Here is a 10716-nt window from a genome sequence, read left to right on the forward strand (position 1 = left end):
CCTCAACGTGCAAAAACTTTGGATATTTCCTTTCTCTTTCATTGGCTGATTTTTTTTAAACAGTGATTACTATTATATATAAAATAGATGATGAAAAGGCTATTTTCATTGGAGGGAAAAAACCTAAAAACTATATAAAGAGCACACTAGTTTAAATTTCTCTCAATATAAATACTTACTATGGGGGAAATGTTTAAGCCTTGAAATTAAAAAAGACAAAATCCTCACTATTTAAAGGAAAAAAAAATGGGGGAAAAAATCATGAGAAAAAGGATACGGCACATGCCACCAATAGGCCTCACTATCCATTCTCCCCTTTTGTAGGTATGAGATTCTCTTTGTGTTTCCTCTGGACAAGCTGACACTGAGAATAAACACTGTATTTTGCATTCTGCCTTACAGGTAGGAATGCAGGAATGTGGCTAAATTCTGCCAACTAAATATAAGCGGAAGTGAAGTGTGCAATCCTCAGGCCTGGAACCTAAGAGTAGTAGTTAGTTTAAGCCATATGCAGCCACACAGGCCAGAACAAGTTTAAGGGACTATTACAGAGCAAGAAAAGGTAACAAAGTTATCATATCATAGCCCTGGACTGCTTATGCTTGAATTATGATAAGAGAGACAAATACACTTTTATTTTTTCAAAGTCACTGTTATCTTACTTGTTATATTGTTAACAGGTAATATACAACTACAGAGTTGCTACCTAGACATGGAGCTACCTTAACACAACTTAAGATATGAAATGCTAATTCTGTGGTCAACTGGTGATCAGCAAGAAAACAGATCCTGCAGGCTACAAAGTTGGTGATCCTTGTCATGCCATGGTAGATCATGTGATTAACTGTGCTATTTGATTAGCTGTAGACTATAATATCTTACAATACAAATCACATGCAGATAGAGCCTATGAGAGAGTCCGCCTGGGAAAAAACTCTCAAAATATTGCTGAGAACTGGCTTTTCCTTGCCAAAGTTAGCAGTCCGGCAAGAGAGACTAGTTCAAGAGAATTATTAGATATTTTTGTAAAGGCAGATTTAGCAGGAGATAAGACTGACCCAGTCCTCTTGAAAACATCACTGAGAATGGGGCCAGTCTAGTGGCAAAGATCAGAGACAGATAGGGCCTTTTGCCCTCTCATCCAAGACTGCGGCTTCAGAAGACTTCAAAGTAGCCAAAACCAAAAACGTGGCTAATTTAATCAAAGAAAAAGAGATCCCCACCAAGAAGTCGCTTCTGGGCTCCTCCTCAAACCTCTGTCAGGTTCAGCTTCCTTGCCTCCACTCCAGCCTCCACCATGTCCATCACGGTGACCCAGAAGTCCTAGGAGGTGTTCACCTCCTGCCCCCAGGCTTTCAGCAGCCCCTGGCACCCCAGAGCACCTGGATCCCGCATCTGCTCCTCAGCCTTCTCCCAAGTGGGCAGCAGCTTCTGGGGTGGTCTGGACACCGGCCTGAGTATGGTCAGGGGCTACAGCAGGGCCAGGGCAATGGGGGACATCACAGCCGTCTCAGTGAGCTAGAGCCTTTTGAGCCCCCTTGAGCTGGAGGCAGACCCCAACATCCAGGCTGAGCAACACTCAGGAGAAGAGCAGGTCAAGACCCTCAACAAGTTTGCCTCCAGCGACAAGGTGCGGCACCTGGAGCTGCAGAACAAAATTCTGGAGACCAAGCGGAGCCTCCTACAGCAGCAGAAAACCGCTGGGAGCAACGTGGACCGCCTGTTGGAGAGCTCCATCGACAACCTTTGGTAGCAGCTAAACACATCGGACCAGGAGAAGCGGAAGCAGGAGGTGGAGCTTCGCCACAGGCAGGAGCTGGTGGAGGACGTCAAAAGGAAGTACAAGGAGGGGATCAAAGAGGGTGCAGATGTGGGGAATGAATTTGTCCACATCAAGAAAGATGTGGACGAAGCTTACCTGAACAAAGTAGAGCTGGAATCCCTCCGGGAAGGGCTGACAAACGAGATCAGCTTCTTAAGGCAGCTTAGGAAGAGGAGATCTGTGAGCTGCAGTCCCACATCTTGGACACGTCCGTGGTGCTGTCCATGGACAACAGCAGCTCCCTGGACCTGGACAGCATCATCGCCGAGGTCAAGGACATCACCAACCACAGCTGGGCTAAGGCCGAGACCATGTACCAGATCAAGTACAAGGAGCTGCAGGCATTGTCTGGGAAGCCTGGGGATGACCTCAGTAGCACGAAGACAGAGATTTCCGTGATGAGCCAGAAGATCAGCCAACTCCAGGGTGAGATCCAGGGCCTCACAGGCAAGAGGGCTTCACTGAAGGTCGCTGCCGCTGATGTTGAGAAGAGCCAGGAGCTGGCTGTTAAGGAAGCCAGTGCCAAGGTGGCCGATGGGGAGGCTGCCCTGCAGCGAGCCAAGCAGGATACGGTGTGGCGGCTGCACGAGTACCAGGAGCTCATGAACATCAAGCTGGCCCTGGACATTGAGATCACCACCTACCGCAAGCTGCTGGAGGACGAGAGAGCCAGCTGGGGTCTGGGATGCAGAATTTGAATATCCATACTAAGACCAACAGCAGCTACTCGGGTGGGCTGAGCTCAGCCTACAGAGTCCTCATGAGCCTGACTTCAACTATGGCCTGAGCTCCTTCCTGTCCAGCTTTGGCTCTAGCAGGGGCGCCAGTTCCTTTAGCTGTGTCAGCTCCTCCAAGGCCATGACTGTGAAGATGATCGAGACCTGCACTGGGAAGCTGGTGTCCAAGCTGTCTCGGATGTGAATAGCAGTGGTCCCTCCCAGCCTCCTCGTTCCTGTGACTACCATAGAGCCTCTGGGGGAAGGAGCTGTGTGGGGGAACATCGGGAACAGGAGACCGACCTGAGGCTCAGCCCCAGTCCTCCCCCTCTACGCTTGGGGGGAGTCTATTGCCCTGGATACCCCTCTTGCCCATGCCTCCAATTAAAAGTGCCTTTCCCCAAATAAAACCTCAGATGGCTCTGCCAACCACCCCCCCCCGCCGCAAAAGAAAAAGAAAGTACAAATACACAACATAACAAATAAGAAAGGAGAAATAAATTGAGAAAATTTTGAAAATCATAAGTCCATACTGTGTAATTCTATGAAAATTAATGTGAAAACCTAGCTAAAACAATCAATTCCATATAAAATACATTTATGAAATTTGACTTTCTCTGTCCAGATAAGTATTAGTTTTCTATCGCTGCCATAAAATGTTACCACAAACTTAGTGGCTTAAAACACCACATATTTATTATTTTATAGTTCTTAGGTCAAAAATCCAATATGGGTCTCACTGAACTAAAATCAAGGTGTCAGCAGGCTGTTTCCTTTCTTGGAGGTTCTAGAAGAGAATTTGTTGCTGTCTTCTTCCTATGTTGGTAGAATTTGTTTCCTTGTGGGTGTATGACCAAGGTCTCTGTTTTCTTACTGGCTGTCGGTTGAGGGCTTTTCCCCTGCTTCCAGATGCCATCCATATTCCTGGGCTCATGGTCCCTTATTCCATCTTCAAAGCCAGCAACCGTGATGCAGGTCAAGTTTCTCTCACATTGTGTCTCTCCGACCCATGAGAAAAAGTTACTCACTTTTAAATTCTCAAAAGAATAAGCCGTTCAGATTAATCTCCCCACCTAGAAGTCCCTACCCTTATTCACACCTGCAGAGTCCTTTCTCCCATGTACATAACATAATCACAGGTTCTGGGGATTAAGGCATGGATATTTGGGGGGCCATTGCTCTCCTATTACAGATCCAAATACAGATTTCTTATTTATATAAAAAAAACTTGGATTAAATTTCAAAGAAGTAGAGAACTTGCCCTCAAACATTACCATGTGCAGATAGTTTCACAGGGGAGTTCAGCCAAACTTTTAAAGACTAGATGATCTAAAACCACACAAATTTTTTTAAACATAGACATTTCCAAAAATATTATTATAAAAAAAAGTATCAATACATAAACCTGATAAAATAGTATGGTAAAGAAAAACAGAAACCAATCTTACTTTGGAATATTGAGGCAAAAAATCTTAAACAAAATATTAGGGACTAGAATCCAACAGCATATTTAAAAAATTGATATATTCATGAGCAAGTTGATTACAAGAACACAAGAGTGATTTGATATTAAGAAATCCATTATTATGATCACCATCTTAAAAGATTTTTAAAAATTACTTGACTAATGACAAGGACATTGAAAAAAATGCAACTAAATTCAAAATTCATTTCTGATAAGACATTTTGTAAAATAGAAAGCCATGGATTTTTCTTTAAATTGATAAAATAAATTTACCTCAATCCTAAAGCCAGCATACTATTTATTAGGTAAACACTAGAAGCATTTCCACTAAGATCCAGAGCAAGGCAAAAAAGCCTGCTATTCTTTTAACTATTTAATACAATATCGGACTTACTAGCTAGTGCAACAAAACAAGAGAAAAGCCCCTAAGGGGGAGGTAATTAGCTCTCCCCCATATCAAAACATGACATATGAATAAACAGCCAGACTAGTACAACAGAAAAGAAAGTTTAAAAATAAATACAACTACATATGGAAATTTGGAATATAATTGAGATAGCATTTCACACCTGTGAGGATCAGATGGACTTTTTCATAGTGTTGTGACAAATGGATAGTCATTTGGAAAAAGAAAAAATGTAAGAGAAAAAAGATAAATACCAATGTAGGAGAAAACACACACAACATATATCAAAGATAAAGAGCTAATCTGGGGCGCCTGGATGGCTCACTCAGAAGAGCACGTGACTCTGGATCTCGGGGTCGTGAGTTTGAGCCCCATGTTGGGTGTAGAGATTACTAAAATAAATAAATAAATAAACTTTAAAAATTTTTAAAAAGAGTTAATCTTCCAAATACACAAAAAACTCTTAGGGCAAGGAGGGGCATTTTTTTAATTTGTTTTTTTTTTTTTCCAGCTTTGCTGAGATATAACTGACAACATTTTAAGACATTTGAAGTATGTTTATTCATTCTGAAAACGTTTATTGAAAAACTTCATGTAAAGTTCTACACCTGAATTTGGGTCGTGGCATAACAATATGCGTGGACATCTCTGTTCAAAATAGGAAAATCCCCTCGAAGATCTTTTTACCTCAGTAGCATCTCCTTTGGCAGTCAAGGGCAACAGCTATACTAATTTTCCACACATGTTTTTCATTTTACTATTTGCCTTCTTGAAGATCCTGGAATGCAAAATAAGCCACGAAAAGGACTATGAAAGTCCTTTGATATTTTAAGATAAGAAAAATATCCCCATCCATCATGATATTTATTTGAAAACTTGTGAAGTGTAGTTCTTCAAGATATTTTTATTAGAATATAAGGTCCTAATTTTAAAAGTAAATTTCAGTACCATCTTTTGTTTGCAACCATTAAAGAAGTCAATTACGTGTTACTTTAACCCTGATTTTAACTTGAAATATCTAATATGACAGTAATTGCATTATTCTCAAATCAGTATTTGGCTCTGTATTTTACGTCACTCATGGCTGTAACTACAGCTAAGAATTCTGAGCTTGGAGTCCTCCATTACTTCTTCCTCAAACATACAGAGCTCGAGTTGCTTAATATTTTATTTAATAATTTTGTTTAAACAAAACTATATATTTGCATTGGTAACAAAATTGTTAACAGTTTTCCTCCCTAATAGGTTACTCTTACTACCATAAAAGTAGCCCAAAGACAAGGGCAATGTATGCTTCCCATCTGACGAGAACTCTACCCACTTTTGTATTATTTACGCAATAATGATCAAGGCCCAGGGCATTTCCTGGGGATTAATGGCTGACTGGGAGATTGGCTGAAGCCCATTAACTTGGGGCCGTCATTAATTTTCTTAGAAAACCTGGTTTAAAGTCATTATTTCTATTATAAGATCAATAACACACACCCCTCATCACCACCGCAACAAAAAACTTATTGGGAATAACTTTTTTTCCTGGAATTTTTCGTAAGTACATTCAACCTGTAGGTGATATTTTAAAAGCAATGCCACGGGGTGCCTGGGTGGCTCAGTCATTAAGCATCTGCCTTCGGCTCAGGTCATGATCCCAGGGTCCTGGGATCGAGCCCCATGTTGGGCTCCCTGCTCAGCGGGAAGCCTGCTTCTCCTTCTCCCACTCCCCCTGCTTGTGTTCCGTCTCTCGCTGTGTCTCTCTCTGTCAAATAAATAAATAAAATCTTAAAAAAATAAATAAAATAAAAGCAATGCCACAGAAACCCTGAACAACTTAGCAACATTGACGGGACTCCCCTAGACTTCAAGGTCACATACATTGGCAGCTGTTTCCTATGTGCCCTGACTTAGGAGTCAAGCTAAAAATAAAGCTCCCCCCCCACAACACACCCTCTGTCTCTCTCCTCATTCTCTTGCTCTTCCCCCCCTTCTCTCTTCCTCCTTCCCACCCTCCCTTGCTCCCTCCATTCCTCTCCCCACTTTCCTCCCTCTTTCCTCAGGGCAAGTTTCCTTCCAGCAAGTTTCCACCCAAAGTGAAGAGCAAATGGAATTATGACTCTACGGTGTTTTCATGAAGGGCATTTCCTCAGGAATAAATGTGTGAAAGACCTGGTCCTTCTTAGCAACTTCAGTGAAATAGATCCGAGAAAACTAGAATTCACAGGATGAAATAGGCATAATTTGTCTGCCACCGCTTGGGGGCTCCGAACATGGAGACTGGCAAGGCGAGGACCCTGACCCAAACTGCAGCCCAGGAAGCCAAGAGCAGCGAAAGGGCAGCGGTGTTTGGAGCCCTGCAAGAAGCCAGAAAACGGATTATAAATGTTAAAGAACCTTAGGAACTGTATTTCAGTGCATGAAAGTGGATGGTTAGGACAGCACCATGTCAAACAGGGGGAGCGTTCCCTCCATCAGTGTTCCCGTTCAGACATATTTAGAGATGTCATCCCTCTCCTGCCTCCCAAAAGTCCCTACATTCTTTTAGGCCAGGAGAAAAGTACTACTAACAGTAAATAAAATAATTAAAGAAAAAATAAAATAAAGAAATTGCATCAATCTAGTTTCTTCATTTTTTTTATTCAATTTATTTATTTGAGAAAGAAAGAGAAAGAGCACGTAAGCAGGGTTTGCAGCAGAGGGAGAGAGCTGAGCAGGGAGCCCCATGCGGGACTTGGTTCCAGGACCCTGGGATCATGACCTGAGCCGAAGGCAGATGCTTAATGACTGAGCCACCCAGGCGCCCCTTTTCTTGATCTAATTTCCATTCCAGACACTCCTTACCCTTGAAATAAGTGCTATTGTCATATTCTTACCTGTCAATGTGCTTACATCACTTCCTTGTAGATCCATCTCTTGGAGACTATGACATAGCTGTATTGATTGAGTATTTCCTTTCCTCCTTCCCTTACCTCACTTCTCCCACCCCCACTAAACTTCCACCACCACCCATAGAGTCAATGTACAGATAGGGAGGAGCAGTGAGTCATGAAAAGCAGAAGAAAAAAGGTTTTGAGAATAAAAAACAGAAGTAATTGGTTGTTGCTAAACAACTGAGGTTAATGGATATCCATCCATCCCACAAGTAAGGGAAAACCAAAGTAAATGACTGCACTGATGAGAAATACAAAAATAAATTTTAAATAATCCCCATCCCTTAAGAGCTTACAATCCATTAATGGAAATAAAACAAGAAGACAAATTGTTGTAGCATGAGTTAGTAGGCAGGAAGAACCATGTGATAGACACAAGTATGTGAGTGATTCATGTAGTTCAGTGTTTACCTCTAGTTGGGAGAATCAAGAAAAACTTCATGAAACACATAACTAAATTATCAGAGATTGGCTTACAAGCAAAGAGAATGGCTTGAGGTGCTAAGAATAAAAACATGGGGCGGGTAGGATTGTCTGAGAAGCACAAACACTTTGGTTGTCTAGAACATACAAAAACACTATGAGATATAACTAGAGCGTAGGTTGATGTCAAAACTTAGAGGTCTTCAAAGGCAGGCTAAGAAATCCTGGGGAAAGAGTAAAAGATTTGAACAAGATAATGATGTAAAGAGAGTTGTATTTTAATAATATCAATCAAATATCAAGAGATGTTTAGAAAGGATTAAAGGAAAAAAATTGGACGAGTCAGGGTATGTGGGTGGCTTAGTCAATTAAGCGTCCAGCTCTAGATTTCGGCTCAGGTCATGATCTCAGGGTTGTGAGATCCAGCCCCTGTTGGGCTCCACGCTCAGGGGGGAGTCTGCTTGAGGTTCTCTCTTCCTCTCCCTCTGCCCCTCCCCCCACTCCTGCTCATGCTCCCTCTTTTTCTCTCTCTCTCCTTAAAATAAATAAATCTTTAAAAAAAATGGATATGAGTCAAATATGAGGCAATTTATATAGCTCGAAGCTGAGATATCTAGATTTATAAGTCATGTAGTGGCAGTAGGAATTGAAAGAAGATTAATAAAAGAGCCAGTGAGTAGATGTAAGTTATTGTCAAGGTCCTCTCTTTCATGTTGGGTGGTAGTTCATTTAATTATTATCATTATTACTATTTCAAAGCAGAAGAACAAATAAATAAATAAAAGGTGGCTATAAATGAACAGATGACGAAAATGTTGTGAACCAAGGATTATGACTAATCTGTGTCTCTGAAACTTAAAAAATAATAATAATAAATTTTTTTCAGGAGGAAAACTCCCTAGAGAATAATAGTGTCCCCTGACGGAGATAGCTTACTCTAGTAGAAAAAAAAAAAAAAAAAAATGGGCTCAGGAGACAAATAAACCTGGCTCTGAATTCTGGCTCTTTTTTTTATAAACTTAATGATGCAGAGTCACCAGTATAACTTCTTTATGTTTCATTTTTTCTCATTGGGAAAATAAGAATAATAATATCTACTCTATAAGACATTATGAAATTTGGATGATAACAATGATTTTTGGCAAATACTAGATGCTCAGTGAAAGGCAGCTATAATAGATGATTGATTAAAGTATAGAGGGAAATGAATAAAACATTCCAAGGCTTTGAGCCTATGTAGATGACTAAAAATAATCATGCTATTCATGGAAATATAAAAATCAGAGAATATGAAACAGATTTTAGGAAGGAGATTTTTCTATTTTAGCAGTTTTCATCTTATATGACCTGTATATAAATCCCATACCATGACTAAAGCAAGTTTACTTACTTATTTATTTATTTATTTATTTATTTATTTATTTATTTATTTTTATTTAAGTTCCAGTTAATTGACATCCAGCTCAATATTGGTTTCAAGAGTTCAGTGGTTCATCACTTACATACAACACCCAGTGCTCACCATAACAAGTGCCCTCCTTAATACCTATCACCCAACTATCCCATCCCCCACCCACCTCCCTCCATCAGTTTGTTCTCTATTGGTAAGATTCTCTCGTAATTTGTTTCCCTCCTTCTCTTTTTTTTCCCCTCCCGTATATTCATCCATTTTGTTTCTTAAATTCCTTTGGTATGGTATTTCATATAATGGTATTTGTCTTTCTCTGATTGACTAATTTCACTTAGCATAATACACTCCAGCTCCATCCACGTTGTTGCAAATGACAAGATTTCATTCTTTTTTTTTTTTAAGATTTTACTTATTTATTTGAAAGAGAGAGAGAGAGTGAGAGAGAACATGAGAAGGGAGAGGGTCAGAGGGAGAAGCAGTCTCCCTGCTGAGCTGGGAGCCTGATGCAGGACTTGATCCTGGGACTCCGGGATCATGACCTGAGCCGAAGGCAGTAGCTTAATCAACTGAGCCACCCAGGTGCCCCAAGATTTCATTCTTTTTAATGGCTGAGTAGTAGTCCATTGTATATATACACCACATCTTCTTTATCCATTCATCAGTCAATGGACATTTGGGCTCTTTCCATAGTTTGGCTGTTGTTGATAATGCTTTTATCAACATCCAGGTTCATGTACTCCTTTGAATATGTATTTACTAAAGCAAGTTTATAGGATAGAGACTCTCTCTGATATCCATAAATAAATTTCAAGGTGCATTTGGCCTTGGGATTACTTCATGTCCTTGTCATTGCTGCCTTTGTTGTTTATTTTTACCTGCTTTTATTGTTTATTTTACATAGTGGGTAAAAATAAAATATAGATGAGGATTTAGCGTAGCTAAATCCTGAAGACCAAGAATAAGGGTGTCTTGGATGCCTAACATCAACAGGATTCTAAACAAAAAGTATAATCACTTGTAACCTACATGTATAATAAAGCATACAAGAGGTTTTTTTTTTTAAGATTTTATTTATTTATTTGACAGAAAGAGACACAGTGAGAGAGGGAACACAAGCAGGGGGACTGGGAGAGGGAGAAGCAGGCTTCCCACCGAGCAGGGAGCCCGATGTGGGGCCCTATCCCAGAACCCTGGAATCATGTTTTTCATGTTTTTCAAATTTTTTTTCTTATTAGCTATGTGTCTTTAAAGATAATTGACTATATAAAGCAATAATGTATTGTGGAGTTTGTAACATATATAGAAATAAAATATATGACAATAATGACAGAAAGGCTGGGAGGAGAAAACAGGAGTAAACTGTGGTAAGGGTTTTATACAGTATATAAATCAGTATAATACCACTAGAAGTTAGAATGTGATAAGTTAAAGATGTTTATGACAAACACCAAAGCAACCACTAAAATAACACAACAAAGAGTTCTTCCTAATAAAACAACAACAAAAATAAAATAGAACAACAAAATAGTCAACTAATCTAAAAGAAAACATA

The 10716-nt window shown here is 40.1% G+C and overlaps 1 pseudogene; it reads left to right on the top strand.

The window, feature by feature from the left end:
* The first annotated feature begins 361 nt into the window (after nucleotides 1-361).
* On the top strand, nucleotides 362-2959 carry LOC118022402 (annotated as a pseudogene).
* The last annotated feature ends 7757 nt before the right edge of the window (nucleotides 2960-10716 follow it).

Source organism: Mirounga leonina, unplaced genomic scaffold (assembly GCF_011800145.1).
Source record: "Mirounga leonina isolate KUSES-001 unplaced genomic scaffold, KU_Mleo_1.0 Mir_176, whole genome shotgun sequence".
Taxonomy (NCBI): Eukaryota; Metazoa; Chordata; class Mammalia; order Carnivora; family Phocidae; genus Mirounga; species Mirounga leonina.